The sequence below is a fragment of the Symphalangus syndactylus genome, chromosome 2 (assembly GCF_028878055.3).
Source record: "Symphalangus syndactylus isolate Jambi chromosome 2, NHGRI_mSymSyn1-v2.1_pri, whole genome shotgun sequence".
NCBI classification, from domain to species: Eukaryota; Metazoa; Chordata; class Mammalia; order Primates; family Hylobatidae; genus Symphalangus; species Symphalangus syndactylus.
In genome coordinates this window covers 70,443,475-70,459,806 of record NC_072424.2, presented here as the reverse complement: position 1 = coordinate 70,459,806, position 16,332 = coordinate 70,443,475, and the positions used below count along the sequence as shown (strand labels likewise).

At 37.3% G+C, this 16,332-nt stretch overlaps 1 long non-coding RNA gene across 1 annotated transcript in view; it reads left to right on the top strand.

The window, feature by feature from the left end:
• The window catches only part of LOC134732752 (uncharacterized), a 128,814-nt gene extending 123,591 nt beyond the window's left edge, over positions 1 to 5,223 (top strand). The window contains exon 3 of the long non-coding RNA XR_010116236.1: positions 905 to 5,223. This is a non-coding gene — a long non-coding RNA (uncharacterized lncRNA). The remainder of the gene's footprint in view (positions 1 to 904) is intronic.
• The last annotated feature ends 11,109 nt before the right edge of the window (positions 5,224 to 16,332 follow it).

The following is a 16,332-nucleotide window of genomic DNA, read 5'->3' as shown; positions in this document are numbered from 1 at the left end:
TGAAGTCAGAGAGGTCAAAGTATGCTCTAGGCATCACAGCCAGTAAGTGACAAAATGCGGATGGAATTCCCACATGTAATCTGTTTGCTCAGAACTTACTGACGGTGCTCATTTAGTCTAATACTTTCTGAGTAGAGTCCCAGAGGGGCAAGAGGGTTGATGTTAGAACAAAGTGCTGCTCAACAAGTTGTTCCTTGCAGCAGGCTCTGACTTTTCTAGAATACTTGGGTTGAGAAAAGAGAGTGGTGCCAGGGAGAGGGAATCAATCAGTACTCCAGGGACTAGGAATATATCATTTTAGTGCCCAAGTAAGTGGGTCAGAGGGACATGCCTGAGAGGATGGAAGCCTCAGACCCAGAAGAAGTCAGAAACCCAGTGGTCCTATCTCCCAGCTCTACCCCAAATAGAATATCATAGCCAGAGAAGCAAGGCTTTATCTATGACCAGAGATTCAAAGGTAAGGCCAACATTCTGACTATCCAAGTTCTTGCAGTTGATACACAGTGGCAGATTGACTGACCACCTTGCAGTCATCTCACCTTCTATGGTCTATGTAAAATGTTTATGTGTTTTTCCTAAAGTTTAGCTCAGCATGATTCCAGGCATGACAACTGCCCTTTTGGTTCTCAGTGGCTATGTCTGCCTGTGAATATACTAACTGATGATGGTAGTCTCTACTTAAAAGACTGTTATGTAGTTCTGAGTTTCTATCTGCTTAATATTTAACATTAAGCATAGAATGTTCATATTAAACAAATATGTTTTGAAGTTGACTACATTAAAACACTTTTAGCATTATTTTTAATGATGAATCTGCTTGTACCATCCAAAATCATCAATTAGTCATAGATTGTTTTATTTCTTTCTGAAGAGTATGTTTATTTAATTCCATGCCATTTTACAGGTGAGGTAATCAAAGCATAGACGAACCAAGGGGTTTGTCAAATGAATCCTGTAATTTATCTAGGCTTTTCTTTTGAAGTCTGGACTTTGAGTGGTCTACCTATGTTGAAGGGAATTTTTGGCAATGGAGGAAGATGACCAGTGTCACACGGAGCAGGCTGGGATTAAAGAAACAGTGCCCTTGGAATGAATGACAAAGTGACAGTAGTAACCTGCATTTTGTAAAGCACCTCGTTAAGCTGCATATTCTCTTCATAGGTATTCCTCTTTCTATATCACTAGGTTTTAGATATTCCAGCTTGATTTAAACTGCGAAGTGGGACATAAAGGGAGAAGCCACGATCTATGCTTGGGTCTGGATTTCGCTGTAATGTAGCCAACAATGGTGAGATGAAATTGATCATTAAAAGGTGTCAAAATAAGTCAAACCTCAGGGGATGAGAATTGGCACTCTGAAGGCCAGCTACTCTTCTTGTGAGGAGAGTATTTCCAAAATATGAAAACATTTGAGTCTTGTTTTATTATGAGAAACAGCTGTGGGGATCCATAGTCAGATATTTTGTATGCCCAATGAAGCAGTAGAAATAGAACTCAGAAATATATAGTGTTATGGAGGCAAGGATTTCTTTATGAGGTATGGCAGTTACCATGTGCTGGCGCTGCCTTCACTAGCCTAAGTGGCAGTAAGCCTAATGGTTCTGTGCTCTGCAAAGCTGTGGATTGACAACTGAATTTAAAACATTCTTCATAACGAAAAAGGAACACAAGGTATGGAGACTATTTGTATATTCTCAATTTGGAGTACTGCATTTGAATGAGCAGATAGAAAACTTGAGTGAAATCAACCTAAAAATGACTCTGAGTACCATAATTCTTGCTAATAGTGGAACCCATAACCAGCCCTTGTGTTCTTTCTTAACTTATCAACAGTTCCCTTTCAAATCATATTTGAGCAATCTGGATTCCGTTCAAGCTGAGTGTTTTATTATCTTACCACTATTTTGGCACCAGTATCTTGGTTTCTGCTCTGGCCATAAATCAATTTAGCCCATACCTGGGTCTTAGTCAAAACATTTTTTTTAACTGGGGTATTATGCAGAGACAAAACTAAACAAACCTTAGTCTGGAGAAAAAGAGGCAATATTTTCTTTATTCATTAAAGCATCATCAATCCTTAGTCTTTCTTACAAAGCTTTCATTTATTACCAATACTTGAAGTCTTTGTGATTCCATCCATATACACGTCATTAATAATATCCTTAAATTCAAAAATGCCATGATACTTCTTGATTCTTTGCCACATTTTCCTATAGTTTCAGACCTCCTGGCATGCTACTTTGCTAATTCTATCAGAGGCAAAATAGTTATATCTGTAAGAGATAATTTCAAAATTTGCTTTTCCAACAGAAATAAATTCAAGTCACTGAATTGGAGAAATTGATGTGTTTTATTTTATCTATCACTATAGATAAATCTTCAAATTCTAAGATTGTTTTTAATTAAGATAGGTAAATATGGAGTTGAGGTTAGGTGAGTCAACTGTTACTTATATTAAGGCAACACTTGAGAACAGTCCAATAGCATTTCATGAAGTCCTACCTAAGTCCTGTGGAATTTCATTTCTTTGATTTAATGCTAAAATGGGAATCTTCTTCTTAAAGTGAACGTAATTCAGCATTAGGCTTAGACAAATAAAGGAAAAGTTTGTTTTACTGCTGGTGTCTAAGTTTAGAATTTATAAAGAGGTGACTAGGAGCAAAACCCAATAACACATTTGGCAAGATGTTTTATTCACTAATTTCCACGTACATATTCAACTCTAAATTTTAATGTGTGCCCTTGATACAGAAACTAAACATCACCTAATTCTTAACTTTGATCCTCAATAGCAGGTAAACAATATTGAGATTAATTGCATGTTGACTTAAGCTTGTCATCACCATAACTAACAATTAAACCTACTCTTCCAATGTATTTTAACTTTTTTTATTTCAATTGAAGTACAGAAACATTTTTTAAAATGTTTCATCTTGTTTAAAATGAACAAAAACTTTCTATATCAGATTGTCTCTTACAGTTCCAGCCCCTAGTTAATGAAATCCTTCACTTAGACCCTTATTAATTATTCAACATAATCTTCACTATTGGTTTTCTATGCAGTTATCATTGTTCTTTCTTTCCCATATTGTAACCTAAACTTTGGCAAAGTAGTGATAAAAAAATAGTAAAGAATTCAGAACTTAACTGTTTGATAGGACGCTTGCTTTAAGGGCTTGAGGGTGAAGAGGAGGAAGAAACCAGTTTGATGTTAGGTTCGGCATACTTATTCTTTTTTTAGATTTTTATCTACATCAAACCTTCTTATATGAGCTGGGGAAGCAGTGTCTACAAGTCATAGAGACTTAAGGGACCAGAATGATCAAAATATGCAGAAGAAATGTGGAAACTGTACAGCAACCAAAGAAGGAAAGAGAAGCATTCTTCCTTACCTAAACGGTCGCAGCTCCATAGGGGAAGTGAGAGAAAAAGCAAGATGAAAATAGAAGAGTCACTTGATTTTTGTACCAAAAAGAATCAGTGGTGAATTAATTGGTATATTGTCTTTTTTTTTCTGCTATAGACTCAAAAAATAATGATGAAAACATCATCCCCTCCTACTCCTGCCCTTACAGGAAGGGCGGTTGGGATTTTTTTTTTTCCTTGAGTTGTCACATCTCTGGCCTTCTGTACAGTGGACATTTGTCTGGATTTGAGGGATTTGCAAGTGGCAGAGGACAGAATCCTGCTCCCAAGCAGATTCATTTCGGGGGAAGCAGGACATCAGAGGAAATTGCTCAGGATGGAATAAAGGCAGCAGCAACGCTCCCTGAGGCAGCAGTGCTCAGAATGCGGTGAATGACACCAGGGACAGCTGCTCTGTGTAGCAGAAGGAGGAATGGGAGGCACACAGACCATTGGGGATAGCCGAGGTGGTCTGGAGGCATGCAGAGGTGGCAGGGGAAGAAAAGTGAGAGCAATCAGAACTGATATCAGACTACTCACTAACTCTCTCAAGTGGAAACTCAGAGCCAGATTTAATTTGATTTTGAACAACTTGAAACAAAAAATATTTCTTGTACCTTGTACCATGGAGCAATTCGTAAGGCTACATAGTTAACACTTCGTCAACTCTAACAACTAATTCGGAGACCAGACCTGCATTATTCTTAGTTCCAAGTGCTCTCCAAAAGTTACTAGGTTTTTTTAGAATGTTTATTAAGAAAGCCAAATAGCTTAGGAATAGATTTCAGACACTGGAATTCCTACTGACATACCTGCCTCTACATTAGGTTTGACAGCTCAGAACATGAAGAGTCTGTTGCCATAAGTACTGAAACAATTGGGGCAACATTCATGTTCTGTAATCACCTCTGTCTTGATGTTTAATCTGTGTATCATTGATTCGTTTTTCCAGGAGCCTTTTCAATTTATAGTAGTTTTACACTTAACTGTGAAAACTTTGTGAAATTATTTTCAAATAAAGAATTGTATATTTTTCCAACAATGGGAATGATAGGCCACTGCAGAAATTATAATAAGCCAAATGACAGGCTTAAAATAAGGATCGTTATGCTTTTTAAGATGACAGATAAAAATACAGGACAATAGAACTGACACAATGAAAGGAAGGTCCTGCTTCACGCTAGTGGGCTTTACCACACACCACACACACACACACACACACACAGAGTCACCAACAATGCTATTCACTTGTCTGAAGATATATAACTACACAATGCTGTCAATGTGAATCCTGAGCCATGCATATAGTTCTTTTCTTATTGCACCAATTTGGATGTAGACCTATTAAAATTTGTGAATTGTCAATCAATCTTGTCTTGAAACATTTGTAGGCTATATACACTGTGGGTAAGAGAGCAAATAGATAGGAGAAAGTGTACTTTTCACTACACCAATAGAAATCAGATAATGGTGTTCCATGAAATTTAAGAATGTGTGTTTGATCTTACATTTTGTTTATTCCTCTCTCCCTCGAAAAATACATTCTCACTTCATTATCATAAACAACTACTGATTATTGTGAATTATATACAGCATTATAAAATGTGTTCATTAGCGATATGTATTCTTTACAGGATATTAAAGCAAAAATACATAGACATTTGTATAAAAATCTTCTTATGTATTTTACTAAAATCTTTTATTAACCATAAAAGTTTGTTTTATAACTATTTTTAGATAATTAAAGAATCAAGAAAATAGTATTTGTAAATAAAGATAGTCTAATAAAGATGTTAATTTTAAGATTGTTTTCTAAAACTAAAGTGTTATTCAATATGTCTCACTTATCAAAAGAAAATATAAAAAACATTGCTTTTTCTTCTATATAACATTTATATGCATAAAACTCTGACCTAATGTCTGAATTGTAACTGTTATTTACACATTAATTTACTACATTCACAGAGAAGTTGTGCACACCTGGTAGGTTATAATGTCAATTGTTGCCTTCGTCCCCTTACTGAATGGTGTGAGAGCTCCTAAACAAGCAATTCAATTATGCTTGGAGGCTGCAGGTAAAAATAAAGGTCCACTTGAGATGATTTCCAAGCTTTGGCCCAGTGACAAAAACTAATCAGGATCTGATATTCAATCTTTTCCCACTCAAACTTTATTTTTGATTTAAAATTGAATGTACAAATGCAAAATTTGTTGTCTTTTAAACTTCAGGAAAGATATTATATTGCTGCCTAAACAAACATAACATTGATTGCTGGGTGGTGTTATGTTGGGATTCCATATGTGAAGTGACGAGCAGAGAAACATGACTCCACTCTGTATTATTATATCCTACAAAATACAATGCACTGATTGAAAGAAAAATAGTTATTTTCAATATTTATTCTTGTACCCACTGAAAAAAGTTATTATCCACTTTCTGTTTGTCCTAATATGCTTGAAAATCTTGAGTAATGTGCACACAATTAAGGTGTGTTTTAACTTTATATGAATTATAAGTTATAGATACATACATGATTTTTTATTGTGAGGGGAAAAGAAAGCTTAGCTAAAATTTTCAAGTAAACCACTTCAACATTTCCTAAGGAAGGAGCCACTCACTGTTATTTGCTTGAGAAGGAAACCATTGTAATCTCCTAAAGCTTTCCCATCTTTGGGACTAAGTGTGTTCATGAGCAATGAAAAGGCCAGGATTGAATGCTAATCTGTAGGTAGGTTCCTAAAGAGAAAAAAGCACAGCTCAAGTGTGAAGAGAAAGTATCTACCCTTCTCAGTAGAGACCCTGGAAAAGTAAGAAAAGCTAGTAATGGAGAAGGCATTAACTCTTGATGAATGTTCTTAGAAAAGCCAAGTAGTCTCTGCATTATTTGTTAGGAGCCGAGATCTAAGGAGTGTGTGTGCCCAACTGTAATGCAAACATTCTTATCAATTTTCTTACCTAAAACTCATGCTATAGTCTATTTCTTTATATATATACTATGAAATAAAAAGCATGTTTCTTATAACAGTATCACCTCCAACTTTGCAACTTACATATTGACTTTTATTAATTGCTAAAAACTGGAATTTTCAAAAATGGACCAAAATGTCCACCAAATATTCCAAAAACTCCTGAGCTTTAGATCTTATATGAATATGTAACTGCACATGGTTGTCTCAGTATCACCTCAAACTTGTCAGGTCCAAAAGTTAGTTTTCATTCTTTCACCCGTTCTCTACTATTTCTCCCGATTTATTATTTTTACTAGTAAAACTCCATTCTTCTACACATCATCCCCCTCCTGCCACCCAGTTCTCTTCCTACCCTGCATTCCTCTGCCTGCCTCCACCCCCAAGTCATTCCCGATCTATTTTTCTTTACAGAGAGCAGTTTCATGTATTTTTCTCCATTTTCATTGTGCTGAGTACGGTCCTCCATTCTTTTGTGAAAAGTAAATTATATTCTTTAATAAATTATTACAAAATTAGTACATACTCATTAGGAAAACTTGGACCATACAGAAATTCACAGGGATAAAAATAAAAATCTGTGACATTCTCACTACTAAGAGATAAATACTGTTTGTTACACATACACACTTTATATATCTTTTTATTATTTTTAAATTTCCAACTTTTAAGTTCAGGGGTACATGTGCAAGATATGTAGGTTTGTTACATACGTAAACACATGTGATGGTGGTTTGCTGCACAGATCATCCCATCACCTAGGTATTAAGCCCAGCATCCATTAGCTATTCTGCCTGATGCTCTCTGTCCTTCCACCCCCAAACCTCCAACAAGCCCCAGTGTTGTGTTGTTACCTACCATGTGTCCATGTGTTCTCATCATTCAGCTCCCACTTATAAATGAGAACATGTGGTATTTGGTTTCCTGTTCCTGTGTTAGTTTGCCAAGGATAGTGGCCTCCAGCTCCATCCATGTCCCTAAAAAGGACATGTAAGTATAGCTGCCTGTTATTCCATGGTATATATATACCATATTTTCTTTATTCAGTTTATCATTGATGAGCATTTAGGTTGATTCCATGTCTTTGCTATTGTGAATAGTGCTATAGTGAACATACCTGTGCATGTATTTTTATAATAAAACAATCTATATTCCTTTGGATATATACCCAGTAATGAGATTGCTGGGTTGAGTGGTAGTATTTCTGCCTCTAGGTCTTTGAGGAGGTGTCACACTGTCTTCTACAATGGTTGAACTAATTTACACTCCCATCAACAGTGTAAAAGCATTCCTTTTGTTCCAGTGCCTTACATGTAGTTTTTTTTTTTTTTTTTTTTACTATTTAGTGATAGCCATTCTGACTGGCATGAGATGGTATCTCATGGTGGTTTTGATCAGTGATGATCTGATGATCAGTGATGTTAAACTTTTTTTCATGTTTGTTAGCTACATGTATGTTTTCTTTTGAAAAGCATCTGCCCATGTCCTTCAATCACTTTTTAATGGGGTTGTTTGTTCTTTTCTTGTAAATTTGCTTAAGTTGCTTATAAATGCTGAATATTAGACCTTTGTCAGATGGAAGATTACAAAAATTTTCTTTCATTCTGTAGATTTTCTGTTTATTCTGTTGATAGTTTCTTTTGCTGTGCAGAAGCTTTTTAGTTTAATTAAATCCCATTTGTCAATTTTTGCTTTTGTTGCGATTGCTTTTGGCTTGTCATGAAATCTATGTCAGGTCCTATGTCTTGAATGGTATTTCTGAGGTTGGCTTCCAGAATTTGTATAGTTTTGGGTTTTACATTTAAGTCTTTAATCCATCTTGAGTTTTTTTTGTTGTTTATGGCGTAAGGAAGGAGTCCAGTTTCAATTTTCTGCATATGGCTAGCCAGTTTTCCCAACAACATTTATTAAATAGAGAATTTTCTCCCCATTGCTTGTTTTTGTCAGGTTTGTCAAAGATTAGATGGTTGTAGGTGTTCAGTCTTATTTCTTTCTGGGTTCTCTATTCTCTTCCATGATCTATGTGTCTGTTCTTTTTGAGACAGAGTCTCACTCTGTTGCCCAGAGTGATGGAGTGCAGTGGTGCAATCTTGGCTCACTGAAACCTCTGCCTCTCAGGTTCAAGCAATTCTTGTGCCTTAGCTTCCAGAGTATCTGAGACTAGAGGCACACACCACAACACCCAGCTGATTTGTGTATTTTTACTAGAGACTGTGTTTCACCATCTTGCTCATGCTGGTCCCAAACTCCTGACGTCAAGTGATCCACACACCTCAGTCTCCCAAAGTGTTGGAATTACAGGCATGATCCACCACGCTGCCTATGTGTTTGTTTTTGTACCAGTACCATGCTGTTTTGTTTACTGTAGCCTTGTAGTATAGTTTGAAGTCAGGTAGCATGATTCCTACAGCATTTTTTTTTTTTTTTTTTTTTTTTTTTTTGAGACAGAGTCTTGCTCTGTCGCCCAGGCAGGAGTGCAATGGCAGGATCTCAGCTCACTGCAACCTCCACCTCCAGGGTTCACACCATTCTCCTGCCTCAGCCTCCCAAGTAGCTGGGACTACAGGCACCTGCCACCACGCCCAGCTAATTTTTTTGGTATTTTTAGTAGAGACGGGGTTTCACTGTGTTAGCCAGGATGGTCTCAATCTCCTGACATCATGATCCACCCACCTTAGCCTCCCAAAGTGCTGGGATTACAGGCATGAGCCACCACGCCCAGCCCATCTTTGTTTTTTTACTTAGGATTGCCTTGGATATTTGGGTTCTTTTTTGATTCCACATGAATTTTAAAATAAGTTTTTCTAGTCTGTGAAGAATGTCAGTGGTAGTTTAATAGCACTGAATCTATAAATTGCTTTGGGCAGTATAGTCATTTTCACAATATTGCATTTATATTCATGAATGGTATTGGCCTGAAGTTTGCCTTTTTGTTGTTGTTGTATCTCTGCCAAGCTTTGGTATCAGAATTATGCTGGTCTCATAAAATGAGTTAGGCAAGAGTCTGTATTTTTATTTTTTGGAATAATTTCAGTAGGAATGGTACCAGTTCTTCTTTGTACCTCTGGTGGAATTCAGCTGTGAATCCATCTGGTCCTGGGCTTTTTTGGTAGGTAGTTTTGGTAGGTAGTCTTTTTTTTTTTTTGGTTCAGTGTTGCAAGGGTGTTATGTGTCCAGGAATTTGTCCATTTCTTCTAGATTTTCTGGTTTATATGTGCATGGGGTGTTTATAGTATTCTCTGATGGTTGTTTGTATTTCTGTGGAGTCAGTGGTGATATCCCCCTTATCATTTCTGATTGTGGTTATTTGAACACAACCAATTTGGAAATTTCAAAACCAATCTTCTCTCTTTTCTTCTTTATTAGTCTAGCTAGCGATCTATCTATTTTTTTTTCAAAAAAAAACTTCTCTTGGATTAATTGATTGTTTGAAGGGTTTTTCATATCTCTGTCTCCTTCAGTTCAGCTCTTATCTGCGTTATTTCTTGTCTTCTGCTAGTTTTGGGGTTTGTTTGCTCTTGCTTCTCTAGTTCTTTTAGTTGTGATGTTAGGTTGTTAACTTGAGCTCTTTCTAGCTTTTTGATGTGGGCATTTAGTGTTATAAATTTTCCTGTTAACAGTGCTTTAGCTGTGTCCCAGAGATTCTGGTTTATTCTATCTTTGTTCTCCTTAGTTTCAAAAAACTTCATGATTTCTGCCTTAATTTCATTATTTACCCATAAGTCATTCAGGAGCACGTTGTTCAATTTCCATGTATTTATACAGTTTTGAATAAATTTCTTAATATTGAGTTCTAATTTGATTACACTGTGTTCTGAGAGATTGCTTTTATTATTTCAGTTCTTTTGCATTTGCTGAGGAGTACTTTAGTTAAGATTATGTGATCAGTTTTACAGTAAGCATTATGTGGTGATAAGAAGAATGTATGTACTGTTATTTTGGGGTGGAGAGTTCTGTAGATATCTATCAGATCCATTTGATCCAGAGCTGAATTCAGGTCCTGAAAATCTTTGTTCATTTTCTGCCTTGATGAACCGCTTGTCATTGTCTGTGGGGTGTTAAAGTCTCCTACTATTATTGTTTGGGAATCTAGGTCTCTTTGAAGGTCTCTAAGAACTTTCTTTATGAATCTGGGTATTCCTGTATTAGTTGCATGTATTTATGATAGTTAACTTTTCTTGTTGAATTGAATCCTTTACCATTATATAATGCCCTTCCTTGTCTTTTATGATCTTCGTTGGCTTGAAGTCTGTTTTGTCAGAAATTAGGATTTCAACCTCTGCTTTTTCTGCTTTCTATTTGCTTGGTAAATTTTTATCTATCTTTTCATTTTGAGCCTGTGTGTGTCTTTGCATGTGAGATGGGTCTCTTGAAGACAGTATTGCAATGGGTCTTGGTTCTTGATCCAGCTACCATTCTGCATCTTTTAATTGGGGCATTTAGCCCATTTACATTTAAGGTTAGTATTGTTATGTGTCTTTTTGGTCCTGTCATCATGATGCCAGCTGGTTAGTTTGCATAATTGCTTGTGTGGTTGCTTCATAGTGTCACTGATCTGTGTACTTCAGTGTGTTTTTGTAGTGGCTGGTAATGGATTTTCCTTTCCATATTCAGTGCTTCCTTCAGGAGCCTTTGCAAGGTAGGTCTGATGGTAATGAATTCCCTCAGCATTTCCTTGTCTGAAAAGGATCCTATTTCTCTTTTGCTTACAAAGCTTAGTTTTGCTGGATATGAAATTCTTGGTTGAAAATATTTTTCTTTAAGAATGCTGAATGTTGACCTCGAATCTCTTCTGGCTTGTGGGGTTTCTGCTGAGGGGTCCACTATATCTGATGAGCTTTCCTTTGAAGGTGACATGGACTTTCTCTCTGACTACCCTTCAAATTTTTTCTTTCATTTTGACCTTAGAGAATCTGATTATTACCAGTCTTGGGGGATGATCTTTTCATGGAGTTCACTGGGGTTCTCTGCATTTCCTGAATTTAAATGTTGGCCTGTCTTGCTAGGTTGGGAAAGTTCTAGATGATATCCTGAAGTATGTTTTCCAAATTGGTTTCACTCTCCCTGTCTCTTCCGGGTACCCTAATTGGTTGTAGATTTGGTCTCTTCACATAGTCCTATATTTCTCGGAGTTTTCGTTCATTCCCTTTATTCTTTTTTCTCTTTTCTTGTCTGCCTGTCTTATTTCAGAAAGAGATAGTCTTTAAGCTCTGAGATTCTGTCCTCCACTTGGTCAATTTTGCTATTAATACTTGTGATTGCATTGCGATGTTTTTGTAGTGTGTTTCTCAGCTATACGAAGTAAGTTATGTTCCTCTGTATACTGATTATTTTGACTGTCATCTCTTGCATTGCTTTATCATGATTCCTAGCTTCTTTGCATTGGGGAAATATGTTCTATTAGCACAGAAAAGTTTGTTTTTATCTGCATTCTGAAGCCTACTTCTGTTTTTTCAGCCACATCAGCCTCAGCCCACTTCTGAGCCCTTGCTTAAGATGTGTTGCAGTCATTTGGAGGAAAAGGCACACTTTGGCTTTTTGAGTTATCAGCATGTTTGCATTGATTCTTTGCCATCTTTGTAGGCTTATCAACCTTTGATCTTTGAGGTTGCTGACCCTGAATGGGTTTTTGTTGTTGTTGCTCTTTTCTATATGTTTGTTTTTCTTTTAGCAGTCTGGCCACTTTTCTGTAGTGCTGCTGTGACTGGCTGGGTTGTCTGTTTTGGACCCTAGTCATCTCCAGTACCTGGAGCTATCACTAGTGGCAAGCTGTGAACAGCAAAGATGGCAGCCTGCCCCTTCCTCTGGAAGCTTTGTTCCAGGGAGGTACTGACCTGTTGCCAGCCTAAACATGCCTGTAGGAGGTGGCTGGAGACCCCAGTTAGGAGATCTCACCCAGTCAGGGGGAATGGGATCAGGGACTTCTTTAAAGAAGCAGTCAAGCAGTTTTGGTAGAGCAGCTGTGCTGTGTTGGGTTCAGCCTCCAATTTCCGGGAGCTGTCTAAGGCTCACAGGCTGGATCATCTGAGGTGCCCGAACAGCCAAGGTTGTAGCCTGCCCTGCCTGCTGGGCACTCCAATACAGGGAAAAATTAGAACTCTGGCAGCCATAGAACATAAGCTGGGCTGGCTAGAAGCCTCCCACTGGCAAGACCCACTGAGTGAGGAGGAATGAATCTAGATCCCTCTTAAAGCGGTCTGGCCACACTTCGACAAAACAGCCGAGTCATGCTGGGTAACTGCCTCTGCCTCTATTGGCTTGGACTCTCCAAAGCCTGCAGACTGGAATGGCTGAGTAATCCAAAGGATCAAAGAGGTGGTACATCCCCTTCCCCCCAAGGACTACATTCCAAGGAGAGATCAGAGCTCTGTTTGCAGCATATGGTCCGGAATGGCTGGCAGTCCCAGCTGGGAGGTCCCCCCCAGTGAAGAGGAATGGATTGGGATCCTGCTTTAAGAAGCAATCTGGCCACATTCTGGCAAAGCAGCTGTGCTGCACTGGTAGAACCCTTCCTCCTCTGGACTGTTTGCATTGTCCAAAGCCCACAGGTAGAAATGGCTGAGTTGACCATACAGCAGAGAGGGTGGCCTGCCCCTGTCCCCAGGGGCTCTGTCTCAGGCAGGCTCCACCCTGTTGTCAGTGGCTGGCTGGAATTCTAAGCCAGTGGGTCTTATCTTGTGAGGTGCCATGAAAGTGGGGCCTACAGAACTGTGTTGCTGGGGCCCCCTGGATTCAGCCCCCTTCATAGAGGAGAGTAGGAACCTCCCACCTTGCCAGGGATACTGGGGCTGGAGTATGTAAAATTCCCGGGTCTCTGTGTATGCCTGAGCAGCTGCTCTGCCAAGATTCTACACAACTCTGTGTTGGACCAAGGCCCTAGTGATGTGGGCTCACGAGGGTATCTCCTGACCCAGGGTTGCAAAGATCCATGGGGGAAGCATGGTTTCCCAGGGCTGCACAATCACTCACTGCTTTCCTTGGCTGGAGTGGAGGTTCCCTTGGCTCCATGTCACTTCCAGGTGTACTGATGCCTGCCCTGCCTTTCTTTATTCTGTGTGGGTTGAGTTGTTTCCCTTATTAATCCCATTGTGAGTACCTGGATATTTTAGTTGAAGGTGCTGTTTTCACTTGCTCCTTCATTCCTCTCCATGAGTGCTACCGACTACAGCTGTTTGTAATCAGCCATCTTGCCCATTATCCCCATTTGATTTTAAGTAGTTTAGATTTTGGGTAATAAAGTTCTGAACCCTATATTTTTGGCCTAATATTTTCCATGTCATTGAAATTTTTAAATATTACTTAATGGCTGGGTTATAGCTTCTCTTAGAGATGCATCACAAATTTTAAACTATTTTCTTCTATATAATCAAGCTTGTTCTAGGTTTTGATCATGAATAATTTTATGTTGAATAATTGTCACAGAGATTTGTCCAAATTTCTGATAATTTTTTTAGGATCGCTTCCTAGAAATGGAATCATTGGATTCAACACTATGAATGTGACATCTGTACATAATTAACCTAGTAGTATGTTTCTGTACAGTTGTTAGTTTTAAGTGGGGAGTTTGATTATAAGACTTATTGTAGAGGAGAAGTGATAATCACAAGAATATAAACATTCATGCTTTTCATAAGGTTGAAATGAAGAAAATAAATCCTGAGTAATTGTGTAGATTTTTCAGATAGTGGACTCTAACTGCAATCATTTTTCTAACCTCCAAATAGAGTACACAGTTGTCTGGTGCCTGATATCCCAGTAAAATATTTTTAAAGTAAACAAAATAGTGAATCTCAGGGTTTGCTTCTTAGAAATTCCATCAATATAGTAAAATTGATTCTACATGGGACATGAACAAAGAACAGTAAGTCTGCAGCTGTCTATCTCTGTTATCACCCAGAAGAAATACTAGACTGGAGTATGCACTCAAATAGTTCTGCATCGATAACAGTTTCTTAACCAGGCTTTCTACAGAGACTGAACAGCAGTGAATTCTGATTGCAACAAAGAGCATATAGTCTGCGCTAAATGGAAGAAGAGTTAAAACTTTCTTTTAAAAAGCATGGTACAAACTTAACCATCCAATGCAGTTGATAGGGTGACTATTCGGAAGAAAGAAGCAGACCAAGTTAGTACATGTATGAAGAACAAAACTTCTGGCAAATCTGTTTTAAATCCACAGTAACTCACCAGCATAGGGAAGAAAAAAAAAGCTGTGAATTTCTGTGTCATTGGAAAATCCATAAAAATTGTAGTCTGAAAATCATGAAATTATGTTAACTGTAGTCAGAAAAATCTCAGTTTAGCATTCATTGTATTTTTCCATGTAATCAATATGATTTTTATTAAATTCTATACAGTTGTTCTCAGAAACTGAATGACTGGATCAGTTGAATAGCTTCCACTAAGCATAATTTTGGATTAAGAGTAGTTGATCTGGATCCAGTATGATAGAATTCAATCTAGTAAAAGAAATTCAATAAGTGCCCCACCTCCACCCCTGAACAAATTCTGCACCTGTTTCATAATGTAGGCTTGACTCTAATTAGAAGAGATGAGGCTTCCCTTTATGCCTTTGGCCTGATAATAAAGCCATACAGGCAGCATAAACAGAAACTTTTATATTTTTTTCTTTTCAAGTCAGGCAGGAGAGCCCCACATTTACTAAGAGCAGCGTGAAACCACGCCAAGCCATTAGGCAGCCCAGGAGGGGAGGAGCTTTGTCCCTGATGTCCATAGTGTGTCTGCTACTAGTCCCAGAAACATAGTAGCATGTGTTAGTTTTATTAAAGTTACATTTTAATACAAAATTTGGGTTGAAAAAAAAATAAAGACTCCAAAACTATTCCTGTGATGGTGTTATTTGACCGTTACTACTAATATTGACTCTTATGCTGGTATTAAATCCCTGTTCTAACCACCAAGAATCACAGAATAGAACTGAATTAACTTTCATTAATGCAATACTGAAGTCCTCAGAAAATTTATCAAATCTCCAAACATTTTATGATGTCCGTTAAGAGCTTTCTGCACAAGGTTTTGGAAAACATGGGGATTGTCAGACGAGAAGATACTATAGATTAACTCTGTCTGATCCTCAAGTAAACTGTTGACCCAGATAATATACGACTTTATCAAAGAACAATAGACTCAGACTTAAAGTAAATTAATTGAATTTTATTATCTAGAAAGAAAAGTTTCCCCAGTAAATAATCCATACAGGCAAAATTGTATACTTCCTAATAATGGGGGTAATGATTACCTTCTTTACCATTCATTATATCCTCAATGCATGGGCCTGTCCCTAGGATGCAGTAGGCATCCAGTAAGTATTTGTTGAATAAATGACAAAATATATGTAAGTACTTTAAAGTTTTGGAAGACTGACAAATTGATGAAGATCAGAAGAGCTCATCATTTGCCTTAAGCAAATTGATGACAGAAACTTTTGCACTAGTTTTAGAAGCAGGGTGTTATTTCGAACTTATTTGCATAACTTTGATCAGTAATGCAGATAAACTTTCTGTGTATTGGAAAGTTACGTTTCCCTTTCTTTGGAATTACTCTTAGTGACCTTTGCCAGTATTCCTTAGGAAGTTCTTGGCAATATTTTAATCAATTTGTGTGTTGTATTTACACAATTACAGTTTCAAATCTTTTTTTTGTTTTATATCAGTGTTGATATTACCTTAGTTTAAAAGTTTTCACATGAATACATGTATACATTTGTTTTTGCAAAATGTATCTATATTTCTTTTAAGAATTCTTTAAATATGTGTATACTTAGAAAGTATTTAGTTCTAAATATAGTTTGAATATTTTTCTATGCTTTTTCTAATTATTTTTAGGTTAACTTATTTGGTTTTGAATATTTAATTTACCTTGAATTTATTTTGGTTTTCATTCATAATCCTTGTCTGGCATATTAAAATAGCAATTTACCAAAATATCTGCTTCGTTTCT